The 15,464-nt window shown below is 38.8% G+C and overlaps 1 long non-coding RNA gene across 1 annotated transcript; it reads left to right on the top strand.

Annotated features, from left to right (window-relative positions):
- The first annotated feature begins 4,816 nt into the window (after positions 1-4,816).
- LOC133801001 (uncharacterized) lies at positions 4,817-5,285 on the top strand. The gene is made up of 3 exons (XR_009876691.1): positions 4,817-4,888; positions 4,979-5,089; positions 5,183-5,285. It is a non-coding gene; the product is annotated as an uncharacterized LOC133801001 (long non-coding RNA).
- The last annotated feature ends 10,179 nt before the right edge of the window (positions 5,286-15,464 follow it).

Genomic DNA, 15,464 nt, shown 5'->3' with positions numbered 1-15,464 from the left:
TTATTTATTGATTTGATAATTAATTATGTAGTTTACTAATTATGTAATGTTTTAGTAGGGTCGTTGATTGAGTGGTGAACTTTGTTGTTCATTTCGGGTGCATTGAAGATTAATATTGAAGGTTAGTTATTTTTTGTATTTATATTACTATAAGATTTATGTATAAAGATAAGACTAATGTAATCATGCATATTAGATTTAGTGAAAGTTATGTTTGAAAATTAGTGAAATAGGCTCTGGGAAATTTGCGTGCTGTGGTGATATAAGGATGGATTAATTTATGCTTGATTATTTTGTTTGTTTGTATTGTTGTTATAGGAAATTTTGAAATTGCGGTATGCTATAGAAACAGAGGATACTCTGCCGAATTTTTAAAAAAATTTATAAGACTAGAAACTAATAATGATAGATTCATCTATGCTTGATTATTGTGTTTGTTTTAAATGATTTTATAGGTAATTTTTAAATTACGGTATGCTATAGAAACAGAGGATACTCTGCCGAATTTTTTAAAAAATTTATAAGACTAGAACCTAATAATGATGGATTCATATATGCTTGATTATTGTGTTTGTTTGTATTGATTTTATAGGTAATTATGAAATTACGGTATGCTATAGAAACAGAGGATACTCTGCCGAATTTTTTAAAAAATTTATAAGACTAGAACCTAATATAAGTTTTTTTTCTAAGTTATTAGGAATTGAATATTGTTATTAGTATGGATAAATCATGGATGCTTGAGAGGAGAGAAACATCACAATTTCAAGATGGATTCAACAAATTTTTAGAGTTTTGCCTAAAGAATTGTAGTGATCCACAAAAAATTCGTTGTCCTTGTATCGATTGTGGTAATGGAGTAAAGGGGAATATTACCATGATAAAGGATCATGTATTTTGTCGGGGATTTGATATGAGTTATAGTAAATGGTATTGGCATGGAGAATTATTAAATGATGACCCATATCCATTAGGTAGGCGAGGTGTAGATGATTTTGAGAGTAATGATTTTGATGATCATCCTATAGAATTGCTTGATGAAGCACAAGAAGAGTTTTTTCATAATCCAGAAAAATTTGATAGTATGGTTAGAGATGCAGACAGACAATTGTTCAGTGGTTGCAATAAACTAAGATTTCCCACAATGGTTAAATTTTATAACATAAAAGCAGAAAATGGAGTTAGTGATAAGTGTTTCAGTCAAATTTTAGCTGCTTTCAAGGAGATTTTGCCGCTAGAAAATTGTTTTCCGGAGTCTACATATGAAGTAAAGAAAACATTAAGTTTGATAGGGTTGAAGTATGAGAAGATTCATGCATGTCCGAATGATTGTATTTTATATCGTAAGGAGTATGCAGACATGGACGCTTGCCCAGAATGTGGTTTATCACGGTACAAACCTAACAAAAGTAAAGAGATTAGGAAACTTATTCCTCAGAAAGTGCTATGGTACTTACCTTTGATTTCGCGGCTGAAGTGATTATATCGAAGTGCAGAACACTCTAAGAGCTTAATATGGCACGAGACTGGACGAGTGAAAGATGGTAAACTCCGGCATCTTGCAGATTCACAGGCCTGGAAGAAGGTAGGTTATATCAATCCAGAATTCAAAAATGAACCAAGACATCTTCGTCTTGGTTTAGCTGCTGATGGAGTAAACCCGCATAGATCTCTTAGTAGTAGGCATAGTTCATGGCCTGTCTTCCTGGTTATGTACAATCTTCCTCCTTGGTTGGTGATGAAAAGGAAGTTCATGATGCTTTCATTAATGATTTCGGGCCCAAAACAACCAGGACATGATATCGATGTTTACTTGGCACCATTAATTGATGATTTGAAAGAGTTGTATGAAAATGGTGTTGAGGCATATGATGGTTTTAAAAAAGAAGTGTTTAATTTGAAAGCGGTGTTGTTATGGACTGTTAATGATTTTCCAGCATATGGTAACCTATCAGGTTTAAGCACAAAAGGTTACCAAGCTTGTCGAATTTGTTGCACCAACACAAGGGCCCGTCGCTTGTCAAATGGACGCAAAATGTGTTATATGGGTCATAGACGATATTTGCATTTAAGTCATCCTGACAGAAATAAAAAAAATGCATTTGACGGTACTGTGGAACGAGACATTGCTCCTTTGCCATTGTCAGGTGAGCAAATTCTTAAGGAAGTAGAAAAAGTTGACTTTAGGTATGGGAAGAAGAATAAAAACAAAAAAGTCAATGGATGTTTTCAAAGAAAATCAATTTTCTTTCAACTTCCTTACTGGAAAGATTTACTCGTTAGACATTGCTTGGATGTCATGCACATAGAAAAAAATGTATGTGAAAGTATAATCGGTACATTACTTGATATCCCAGGTAAAACCAAAGATGGTTTGTCTAGTCGTTTAGATCTTGTTGAAATGGGTATAAGACACCGCTTGGCACCTGAAGAAAAGGGGGCTCGCACATATTTGCCTCCTGCTTGTTTTACATTGTCTAAAGAAGAGAAGCAAGCCGTATGTCAATCATTGGCAGGGATGAAAGTGCCTGATGGTTACTCATCGAATGTTCGAAACTTGGTGTCTATGGAAGATTTGAAGTTAATTGGAATGAAATCACATGATTGTCATATATTAATGCAACAATTACTTCCAATTGCCATTCGGTCAGTTTTACCAAAAAAAGTTAGAGATAGTGTGACAAGTGTGTGCATCTTCTTTAATCAACTATGCGGAAAAGAATTGGAAATGAAGAAGTTGAATGCATTGCATGATGAAATAGTTGAAACCTTATGCAAGCTTGAAAAATATTTTCCACCATCATTTTTTGACATCATGATACATTTGATGGTCCATTTAGTAAGAGAAGCCAAGTTGTGTGGGCCAGTTTGGGCGAGATGGATGTATCCATTTGAAAGGAATATGAAGGTGTTGAAAGGATATGTACGTAATCACCATCGCCCTGAAGCTTGTATGGTTGAGTGTTATTTAGCTGAAGAAGCTGTGGAATTTTGTTCAGAGTACATGGTTGGAATCGACACAATCGGAATTAGCAAACCACGGAATAACTCGGATGGAGTTGATAGAGCATTACGAGGGAAAGGAACAGTAGTGACCATATCTCGTGCAGAATTAGATCAAGCTCATTTAGTTGTGTTGGAAAAAAATCCCGAAGTTCAACCCTATATAACGTAAGTTATAGATTTAATAAACATTATACTCATTTTTATGTATAATTGAAATTTTAATATGTTGTATTTTGTATTGTAGTGAGCACATGGAGTTATTACAATCAATGATTCCCAACAAGGTTAAAATAAACAGAAATGGATTATAGATGAGCACAATAAAACATTTAGTCGATGGTTGAAAAATATTATTCTAGCAAGGTTGGGAGAAGAAAACCATGGAGTGTCGACAGAGTTAAAACGCATATCATTTGGACCAAGTGTTCATGTAATAAAGAACAATGCTTACATTGTTGGAGGAAAATGATTTCACACAAAGTCACGAGATGATGCTCGAATGGTTCAAAATAGTGGTGTAAGTATTGTGGCAGAAGCAGTGCATTTCGCTAGTGCAAAAGACAATAATCCAGTTGCTGGTACTATGGCATATTATGGGGTTGTTGAAGAAATATGGGAGCTTGATTATTCCTTATTTCAAATCCCTCTGCTCAAGTGTTCTTGGGTGGACAACAATGTTGGGGTTAGAATTGATGAACTTGGATTCACTTTGGTTGATTTAAGTAAGAAAGGTCACAAGAATGATCCTTTCATCATGGCTACCCAAGCAAAACAAGTGTTTTACATAACTGATCCTGCTGATGATAAATGGTCAGTTGTTTTACGAACCCCAGAAAGGCAGTTTATAGAAGATGAAAATGACGAAGAAAACGATGATTTGTTCCATGACAATTTTATTGTTGGACAACCAATACATGGGCAAGTTGAGAAAATTCATGATTTCCATGAAGTTGATGATGATGGGGAATATATTAGAAATGATATTAGAGACGAAATATGGGTAGATTGTGGATCAACCAAGAAAAGAAAAAAGAAAAGAAAATGTGTCCAGTGAGTAATGTATTCATTTTTATGTTAAATATGTATTTATTTATGTCATAATTGTAACGTTAATTCTTGTTTATGTGCAGATGACAATTTCTGAAGGGGAGAACACACCAAATAGGCGAGGCCCAACAAAGAAGAACAATATCAATAATCAAAAAGCTAAGGGAATAAAGAGAAATATTCAGTTTAATGATAAAGGTCAACCTATAGGGAAAGCATATAGTGAGATGCAATCGTACCTTGGAGTTAAAACTAGGAGAACGGTCTCTCTCAATTATAAAGATTGGAGACAAGTCCCACAAGAATTGAAGAATAGAATATGGGAGGATGTATATGTAAGAAAATATTTTATGAATATTTTAATTACTTTAATATATTGATCATTTTCATGAATTACTTTGCATTTCATTAATCATTTTCTTTCTATTTCAGGGTGCCTTTAACATTCCAGAAAATTGGAAACCAGAATTAATGAAAAGTGCGGGAAGAATGATGAGAGATTTTAAGACCAACATCACTAGTGACTACATCTACCCTTTGGCAGAAGACGGTCTGATAGATGAACTCCAAATCCTTCCTAAGAAATATCCAGAACTTGACCTAGAAGATTGGAGGACATTTTTTAGCCACCGTTTATCTCCTGAGTTTATGGTACTATTGTGTATATCTATTATGTATATGATTTATTAGTTTTGAAATACTAATAATTTCTTAAAAACTTATTGTTACCTATTTAATGTAGGCTTTGCGGGAAGCACAACGTGAAAGATCTCTCAAATATACTTCGAGGCATCGTACATCTCGTAGAGGGCTTGCCAATGTTAGAGAGGACCTGGTAAGTAATTCGCATCACTATTTTATAACTGTCAACTTGTTATGAAGAATATTGCACTCACCAACTTTAATTAATTGTTGTATGTTGTAGAAAACTGAACTAGGTGTGGCAGATGTAGAACGGTACCAAGTATGGATAAGAGCACGAGAAAAGAGGAAGGTTCTTGTTACAGATTTGGACAAACAAATTGAAGCAAGAATTGTAAGTGGTTTCAAGCAAGTATTTTAAAGTAATTTAGGAATGATAAAGTTCTTATAAGTCACTAATATAAGTGACCACTGGTTTGTTCCACAGAATGAGCTGAAAGAAAAAGTTAGTAGTGGAGAAATCATTGCAAAGGGTCGGAATGACATATTAACGCAAGCTTTAGGGACACCTGAGCACCCAGGGCGTGTTAGCGCACTTGGGTATGATATTATTTTTTATTTGTTGCATTTAACTTAATTCTATAATATTTTAGTTTTAAAATAAATTTGGTTGATTATTGTTGGTCGTTTGCGAAGATTTCGTCCGTCTTTGGAAGAAAACCAAAAATAGCAACAGAAATGGCTGATGTTGTTAGTAAGAAAGATGCAGAAATTGCGAGGCTCAAAGCAGAACTTAAAGCTTTAGAGGAGGAAAAAGCTAAACAAGCAGGTGGGTTAGATGATATGGATGAACACGACAATGATGACGAGCAGAGCGACGAAGAATACCACACACCGCACATGCAGGATGACACACCTTACATGCAGGATTTGTTACTTTGTTCGGATAATATTCATAATGTGGTGGCAGAGGGTGTTATCATTTATGGGGTGGGTCCACTGACTATTCATGGTGTTCAACTGACAGACGAATATGCGAGGGTGCGAGTCACCAAAATGTTACAAGAGGATGCTGAAATCCCATGTTCTGTTGGGGAGATACAATATGTTCGAGATACTTATGACACATTTCTTCCTTGGCCAAAAGATTTAATTATGACTGACCAGGTATAAACGAATTCTTTAATTTGTTACCTATTAAAATATTTGTTGGTCCAGTATTTTAATATTATTTTAACTTGATGTTGTGTAGGGTCCTCTAAGAAAGAAACCTCCTATGTCAAAAAGTTCATCCAAGGATATGTCAAAACCTCCTATGACTAGCCCGCATCTGTCATCAGCTGGGTCTCACATCAATCCAGAAAACACTCTGACCGAAGGCCAACCATTTGCCGATCACATCATGAATCGCATCCATGTTAGCCTTCAGTTTATGGTTAGAGAATTTTGCAGAGTTAAGGGAATAAACTCAGTCGTCTCTATTCCAGTGGACCCAACATTCATGAATCGCGAGTCAATATTCCTAACTTCAGAGGATGTGGAACAAGTTGCTACCTTGCATATGATTGGAGGCTCAGCAATGATATTCGGATTAAGGTATCCCTTAAACTAATTCTTTGGAATGATAGGAATTTAGAATCAGTTATGAGTACTGCTCTGTGATCTGTTGAAAATTTTCATAGACATTGAATGTTTACAGGTTTAGGAAGTCCTATTTATAGGGGAAACTCTGCCGAAATTTTTCAAAATATTTAACACTAAAGAAAATTTTGCAGATGCATTTGGGAGTCTCTATTTCCAAATCAGCGTGTCTATTACAAGTTTTATGACATTGAACGTCTTAGCATTAATAATGTTAACGATGTAGAGCGATCAACCATTGACTTGGCGAATTGGTTGATGACCATGGATAGAGTTGGTCAACTTTACTTTATACATTGGAACATACGGTAAGAAATAGTGTAATTTTTTTTTATTTGATTAGTCATATATTAAAAATTTAATTATTTTACTTAACATGCGCTTCTTATTTTAGGGAACATTGGATGTTGGTGATTGCTATGCCAAAAGGAAAAATCGTGTTCTTAGATCCATTGAAATCACACAAACGTCCAGAAGAAATTGATTCAATGATAATGAGGTAAGTTTTAAATTTTTTAAAATATTTCTTAATATGCAACAAATATTACATTTTACTACATTTTAATAACTTTTGTTAATAATTTTCTTTTAAAATAGTGCATATTGTAGAGCTTCTTCCAATGCATTACTCGGCAATCCCACAAAGATATTCAATGTTACATGTCCAAGACAACCACAAAGTCATGAATGTGGTTTTTATGTCTTGAAGTACATTAGAGATCTTGTATGGGCATCAAATGCAATGACTACCCTAAAAGAAAAAGTAAGTTCATTTTTTATAATTTATTTGCTATCGATAATCTATGAAATTAATTTATATTTATTAATTTTACAGTTTGGTGGGAAGACGCAATATTGTGAGATTGCAGACCTCTTGCCAATCCAACACGAATGGTTAGCCAAATTGATACCATACATTTATCAGTAAGCCTATTTTTGTTTAGTTGTAAGTTTAGTATTTTGTAAATGTATTAATGTTAAGGCTATGTAAATGTATTAATGTTAAGGCTAGTTATCTTACTTAAGTACTTGTATTTTATATGTTTATGTACAACATTTTTAATTAATAAAAGTTATCATATATTTATTCAAAAAAAATTCTTAACCAATTTCAATTGAAAAAATATATATAATTGTAATATTATATAATTAAATTGTTGAAAAATAATTAGGCCAAAAAAAAAAAATATTAATTAGATTAATTAAATAAAATCAGGCCAAAATATATATATTTATATAAAAATAGAAACCATCCATTTAAAAATAATTAGAAACATATATTAAATAAAAAATGCGGGCACTTTCTACTTCGGTTTTTAGGTAAAACCGAAGTAAAATGTACACTTTCTACTTCAGTTTTACCTAAGAACCGAAGTAGAAAGTCCCCTTTTACTTCGGTTCTTAGGTAAAACCGAAGTAGAAAGTGTACATTTTACTTCGGTTTTACCTAAAAACCGAAGTAGAATCCCCACTTTCTACTTCGGTTTTACCTAAAAACTGAAGTAGAAAGTGCCCAGGATGCTAGCGTATATACACTTTCTACTTCGGTAATTAAGTAAAAACCGAAGTAGAAAGTGGGGATTCTACTTCGGTTTTTAGCTAGTTTTTACTTCGCTCCGAACTACTTCGGTTGCGAATTTTAGCGAAAACCGAAGTAAATCAAGCTTAAAAACCGAAGTAAAAGCCCCTTTTCCTTGTTGTGTTTGGTTATGTCCGAACTATCTAAGCTCGCGTATCTGGTTACATCCAAATACTTTATATGTTTTTGATAATTCGGTTAGGTCCGAACTATCTAAGCTCGCGTATTTGGTTATATCCAAATACTTTATATATTTTTTATTTTTTAAGCTGATGGTATATATACCAATGATGCCCCCTTAATATCCTATGACTGTGACCATAGGTTATTAAATTAAGAGAGATTGCAAAAATAAAAATAAACAGAGATAATATACTGAATGAAATAAATCTTTATTTGATGGTAATCAAAAGGCAAACAAACTAATACAAATAGAAACTCATGGTTATAGGCAACACTTTTCCTACACTACTGATAGTAAGGTCTAAGGTGTTCGCCATTCCATGCTCGGGGTACTAGGCTCCCGTCCAATCTCGCAAGTTTGTACACACCGGGTCGGATGACTGATTCTATCTGGTATGGCCCTTCTCAGTTCGGCCCGAGCACTCCAGCTGCTGGATCTCGAGTTGCCAAGAATACGCATCTCAACACCAGATCTCCCATTCCGAACTTTCGATCTCGAACCCTCTTGTTGAAATATCTGGTAGTTCGTTGCTGGTAGGAAGCATTTCTTAGCTGAGCCTCTTCTCTTTTTTCTTCAATCAAGACTAAGGTTTCCTCGAGCTGAGTATGGTTTGAACTTTGGTCGTAAATCTGAGTTCGGATCGTGGGGATTTTGACTTCTATGGGCAACATTGCCTCGCAGCCGTATGCTAGAGAGAACGGGGTGTGTCCTGTTGAGGTTCGAGCCGTGGTCCTGTATCCCCAAAGGGCTTGAGGCAATTCTTCAGGCCACCGTCCCTTTGCTTCCTCCAACTTTTTCTTTAAAGAACTCTTGAGAGTTTTGTTCACAGCTTCGACCTGGCCATTCGCTTGAGGGTGAGCCATTGATGAAAAACTCTTTATTATACCGTTCTTTTCACAAAAGTTGGTGAACAAGTCGCAATCGAACTGGGTTCCGTTGTCCAACACGATCTTTCTCGGCACTCCGTATCGGCACACAATGCTCTTTACAACGAAATCAAGGATCTTCTTCGAGGTTATGGTTGCCAATGGTTTGGCCTCCGTCCATTTTGTGAAGTAATCCACGGCGACTACAGTATATTTTACTCTGCCTTTGCCAGTTGGGAGTGAGCCTATGAGGTCGATGCCCCATACCACGAAAGGGCATGGGGATGTCAACATGGTCAGCTCGGATGGTGGGGCTCGGGGTATCGTGGCGAATCTCTGGCATTTGTCGCATTTCTTCACATACTCGAAAGAATCTGTTTTAATGGTAGGCCAGAAATATCCCTGGCGTATGATTTTCTTGGACAGGCTATGCCCCCTGGTGTGATCTCCGCAGAACCCTTCATGAATTTCTTCAATGATTTTCTTAGCTTCGGGAGGGGTTACGCACCTGAGTAATGGCATGGAATATCCCCTTCGGTACAGCCTTCCATCCAAAATTGTGTAACGGGGAAGTTGATACATCAACTTTCGAGCTTGGTTCCAATCTTTTGGAAGAACTCCGTTTTCGAGATAATCAACTATCGGGGTCATCCAGGTCGGCTCTGTTTCGATCATACACACATCTTCCTCTTCTAGCTCGTTAATGCTAGGTGCCGATAGGTGTTCTATGGGTACAACATTCAGTTCTTCGTTTTCGGCGGACGTGGCGAGTCGAGCTAAGGCATCTGCATTCGAGTTCTGCTCGCGGGGAACCTGTTCGATTGTATAGAATTCGAAACACTCTAACGCTGATTTTTCCTTCTCCAAATAAGCTGCCATTCTTGTGCCGCGAGCCTGGTATTCACCCAAGATTTGATTAACCACTAGCTGGGAGTCACTGTAGCAATGTATAGCTTTATCTTTGAGCTCCTTAGCTATATGAAGTCCCGCGAGTAAAGCCTCGTATTCGGCCTCATTATTCGACGCTTTGAAGCCAAATCTTAGGGCAGAATGAAATCTGCTTCCTGCAGGGGTAACTAAAATGACCCCTGCCTGTAACGACCCAAAATCGCTATTAAGGCTTAAGGGCCTTGATTAGTGTGCCAGGAGGGCATGTTGGGATTTATGTGTGATTTTATGAGTTAAATGCATGGTTATGATTTAAAGCATGTTATTTGACTAATTGTTTATCTGAGATGCATGACTATGTGTATTAGTATGCATGTAGGCCCTGATTGTGTTTGAAGGGCATAATTGTAATTTTAGCCGCTGAGGGCATATATGTGATAATTGTATTCCGTGATTTGTACCACGTGAGTGTGGTGGTATTATTTTGATGCACGTGCCGAGACGGTCCTAGAGAGCAAATTAACTTAAGAGTCACAACGGGATTTCTATACCCGGCTCGGGAGGAGCCTAGGGGTACTTCGGGAATTTTATGGCTAAGATTGAGATTTAGCGGGTAATGGTTATTGGTGATTGAGTAACCTGGGTAACCATTAGTTACTACTTAGAGTAACAAGTTCTAGATAGAAAATGGTAGAAATGAAATAGAAGTAAAAGGACTTAAGTGCCCTTGAGGTTAGTTGGGAAAGGATAGGCAAGGAGGGGTAAAATGGTCATTTGGCTGGGAATTGGATATATGGCAGCTGGGTATTAAGGGGTACACGGTTTGGGGCTTGGTCATTTGATGCTTTGATAATTTGAAGAGAAGAAGAAGGAGAGGGAAAAAGCTAGGGCATGAAGAAGAAGAAGGGAGCTGAAACTTGAAGACTAAGGGGGTGAACCAAGGAAGCCTAAGGTTGGATTCTTGATTGAGGTAAGAGTTTTAAACATCCTTGGGTTTTCTTTTCTGTTGTGGTTTAAGATTTTGAAGCCATGGTTTAGGTTTGTCAAGCTTGGGTTGTGTTTTTGGCCTTTGGGTTTGAGTTTTCTGAAATTTGGAATCAAATGGGTGATTTTGAGTGTGATTGTGTTATTGAGTTGGGTTATGATGTTTATGGGTTGATGTATGGTCTATTTGGAGTTTTGAGTTGGTTTTGGAGCTTGGGTGTGAGTTTGGGACGATTTGGGAGGTTTTAGCTCGGAGAAAATGCAGGGGAAAAACCCAGAATTCTGGGTCTGCGAAGGCGTGCCGCGACACGGGTTTTTCGTGCCGCGGCGAGGGAGTCCCTGAGTGATGTGTGCCGCGGCACAAGAAAGTTGTGCCGCGGCACAAGGCAAATTTCAGGTTCACATTTTTGGCAATTTTAGGCCTTTGCTCCGGGGGTTCGGGGGATGTCTCCGGGGTGTTGTTTTAAGGTTTTAGAGGTCCCGAGAGTGCGGGATTGGTCCCGGGAAGTGGTTTTGGGTTGATTAGTATTGAGGGATGTTTCTTGTGTGTTGTGACTAGGTTGTTGGTGAGGCTCGTGCTAGAGGACCAGGCTCGCAGCTTTAGTGCATCAGGAGGCTCGGAATACAGGTAAGAAAACTATAACACCCGAGGTTAGGGCATGGCCCCAGATTGTATTATGTGCAAATGTTTAAACCTTAAATGAATCATGATGTGTGTGAATGATTATTTCGAATGTACTATATGTGTGAATATGATGAAATGAGCGGCCGTGGGCCGAGTACGGCGTAAGCCGGGGCGGCCGTGGGCCGAGTACGGCGTAAGCCGGGGCGGCCGTGGGCCGAAAGTAACACCTAGCACATGGGATGCTATAATCAGGGCGGGGCCCGGTGGATTCATGTGTTATGCTATAATCAGGGCGGGGCCCGGTGGATACATGTGTTTGCTTAGTCTAAATGGTTGACTTATCTATTTGTGGATTATCTGTTATGATAAAACTGTATACATTGCATATGTTATGTTCTGCATGAGTTTTCTTGCTGGGCTTCGGCTCACGGGTGCTCTGTGTTGCAGGTAAGGGCAATGACTGAGTCAACCAACCATGAGTACGGAGAGCGTGAAGCGACGTGTACATGTTTGGTCTGCCCGACTGCTTTGGTTGGGGGTTTAATCGAAAATGGCTGTAATAACCTATGATTTTATGATTTCTCAACTGTAACCTTATTTCAAGATGTAATTAGTTTTCAAACCTTATTTTGGGATCCCAAATGTTTAATAATAGAAGTTTTAATGAAATGACGTATTTTCAAAGATTACAGCCTTAACTTTTAATTAGTCACACTTTTGTTTCAAAGCCTCGGTTAGCGAGGCCATTGCACACTGTTTTGTCTTAAAAACTCACTTAGTAACGGCTCTAAGGAAGTAGGGCGTTACAACTTGGTATCAGAGCGAGCCAAGGTTTATTGGTTCTGGAGATCGACCGAACATGTACGCTCGCTGTCAGTGACAAGCTCGACTCTGGGTTGGTTGGTATGAATGATTGACATGTTTGAATATATGTTTGAATGCCCTGTTTGCCTGCTTATTTATATGGAGCATGAGGAATGAGATGACATATGCATGAGATACTGATAGGGCCTGGCCCTTGACTGTTGCATGTTGAGATCAATGTGTGCTGAATAACATTATTATGCATGTGGATGAAAATTGGCATAATGGTTCGCATATTGAGCGTATGTGGTTAATTTTCTGGATTAAATTCATATGTTATATCGGTATATTGGCTTGTATGAAGCATGATGAGCATGGATACACTTAGTGGTGATAGAAATTTGGTAAGCTAAATGTATATCATTGTGGACTTGACCTAGTATATGCTTGTGTGTGCATTATACCTGTGGATATTTGGACCTAGTGGTGGTTTGGTTCAGAGTAGGAACCCCAGAGTTCAGGTGTTGGGTCAGTTTTGACAGGTGAAATTGTGTTGTTGGTTCCTAGAAGGGTTTGGGGACCTGATATTGTGTTTGCAGAGGGGTTTTAGATATAGGTTGGAGTTGAGATCTCCAGTTATCCCTGGAAGCAGCAACAGAGGGTCGCTAGTGTGTGGGTAAGCTGTGGAGTTTGTTAGTCGAGATGGGATAAGTGAACAGCGGATTTCTCTGGGGAAATAGCTGATTCCGACGTTTTAACAGTAAGGTTTCAAGTGTTGGTTTACCGTGAAGTATGGTCAGATAAGGGTACTAAATGAAAGGCTTAAAGGGTGTTATCCTCGGGTTTTGAGGAGAATTCGGACTGACAAGGGATTTATCAATAGACGGGCAGAGTTATTTCCACCCATGGTTAAGAGGATGAGAGATCCTGATTAGAGGGTTATGTTAAATGTTGAGGCAGAGGAATGCCTGGAATTGGTACTCGGGCTGAGGTACTGGCTTAATGGGTTAGAAAGAACCTAGATGATGAATGGTTAGGACAGATCTTAAAGACATGATTAGAACCGTGGAGGCGGTCAAATGTTTAAGTCTGGTTTGGACTGTAAGGGGTAACGACAGCGTAGATCAATGGGTTTGGTGAATTGGATAGTTCATTTCAGAAATTTATACAGATGGATGTATCTGGAATTGGTGGCGACCCATTTAAGGACATGAGATCTGGAATAGTCTAACGCATTTGGGCTGCTTTGAGGAAAGAGTTTTTGTCTGCATGTGGATGGCGGAGAGGGCCATATTGTTTGAGGAACTGATGGTTGATGTATAGAGCATGAGTGCTAGAGCCGCAAGGGCGGTGCTTCCTTTGATGGAATTAGTGAAGATAGATTCGTGATAATCAAGTTGAAAGAACCCCGGATAGTGTTGTGGCTTTTGGATTGCCAAGAAAAAGGGGAAAAGTCTGACTGATAAGACGGTACTTTTGTCGATGGAACGCAGCGAGGTCGGATTCTCAATTTTTAGGTAAAAGGACTCCAGACAGTGCTTGGGCACCTAGATTGAGATTGGAAAGAAGCCTGATCGAAAAGGTAGTTATCGAGATGGCGACAGGAACCAGGAGGTTAATTGGTATGCACATGAGGAAGAGGATGCCACCTGAGAGGAGGTCAGGTGAGGACATGATTTCTACGTAGAATGACTCGAGATGTTGGGATGGATTTCCATGGTGAGGGAACGGAGAACTGGAATGCACCGATACATTCGAGGTTCGAGGCTGAGTCCTCAAGGATGAGTATTTAACTGGCGAGCTTGTGCTTTGGGCATGTAGCGAACTAGAAGGGCTCGGTGTTGAGAATGTTCCGCGAGGGAGATGGACATAGAGAGGTTGCCTCAAAGGTGCCATTTGAGAGGCCGAGGACGGTAATACTTATGGAGAAGGAATTAGAAACTCTGGCAGATGGATTGTTGAGGATATCATCTGGAGTACGTAAAGGAGACAGAGCTGACCAGTGGGAAAGTTATGTGGGTATGCAAAGAAAGATTTAGGGAATACTTCAAGGTCGGACTACAGATAGGATTGGTATAAGGAATGTTGTAAAAGACGGATTGGCCGACAGAAACTCTATTGAAGAAATCGAAGGAATTTGATCTTGGATTAGCCAGAGTGTTATACTGCGTGGATTGCTAGTATCGTCGGGATAGGACGAAAAGTACAATGTTGGATACAAGGTGGGACGATGTCCCCAAGAGTTGATCTACGACCTGGTTATTGCCAGTTGGAAGCCAAGGATAAAGACTTTTCGTGAATTGATTAGGTTGCACCGGGCAGGGTGTGAGGAATTGGTAACAAGGATTCTGGAACGGTTCGAGCTGCAGCAGCACAGGTAAGTTCTTTAGACAGAGAATGCATGAACGGTGTGGGCAAGTTCCCTTCAAGCTCACGAACAGTGCATATGGATTACTCCCAGACAGAAATGGTGAGCAAGTGACTATGCGAAAGACGTTTGTACCCAGAAGGCGAAGTCACAGGTAAGGTTCTACGGAGTGTTAGTTTGGATGTCGTCAGGAGTACTCAGATTAGAGCTACAAGGAGAAAGGACAGGTAAGAGAGGATTTGATCTGAAGCCGCGATAAACTAATGAAGAACATTTGAAGAACAGAAAGCATCTCAGGACTGGTAAGCGCGTCATCTATTGCACAAGCACCTCCGGAGGCAACTACATCAGAGATGAGGAGAACAGTAAAACTCGAGGTTAGACGGACTGAGTGGTGTCACATCAGAAAGAAATTCAGAAGACAGGTAAGAATTTATTGGTATCTGGCGGTGCTGGAATATGCGTATGTTTTGATTAAGTAAAGAGTGATTGCATAAAGGACATGATCTATGGTAGGGTTATGGAAATGTGAGATTGCATCACGATTTGGGCACGCCCAGGAATAAATTGACGCGAGGATGGATTGAACCTAGCGGGAGGTGACTGAATGGACCATGGTTGATACAATTGGGACGTTAAGTCGACTGTTGTGCATGGCATAAGGTACTTAAGTATTGGGTATTAGTAAGAAAGATAGCGTTGAGACACAGAGGTGGTGAAAAGTAGCAGACAAATGATCAGTGTTTGAAATCCTCGATTGAGCAAGGGAAATTTAATGGGAGGCGTGTATCAGTCAAGGAATAACGCTATAGGCTGTAATGGAGGACAAG

Source organism: Humulus lupulus, chromosome 9 (genome assembly GCF_963169125.1).
Source record: "Humulus lupulus chromosome 9, drHumLupu1.1, whole genome shotgun sequence".
NCBI classification, from domain to species: Eukaryota; Viridiplantae; Streptophyta; class Magnoliopsida; order Rosales; family Cannabaceae; genus Humulus; species Humulus lupulus.
This window is presented reverse-complemented; position numbering and strand designations above follow the sequence as displayed.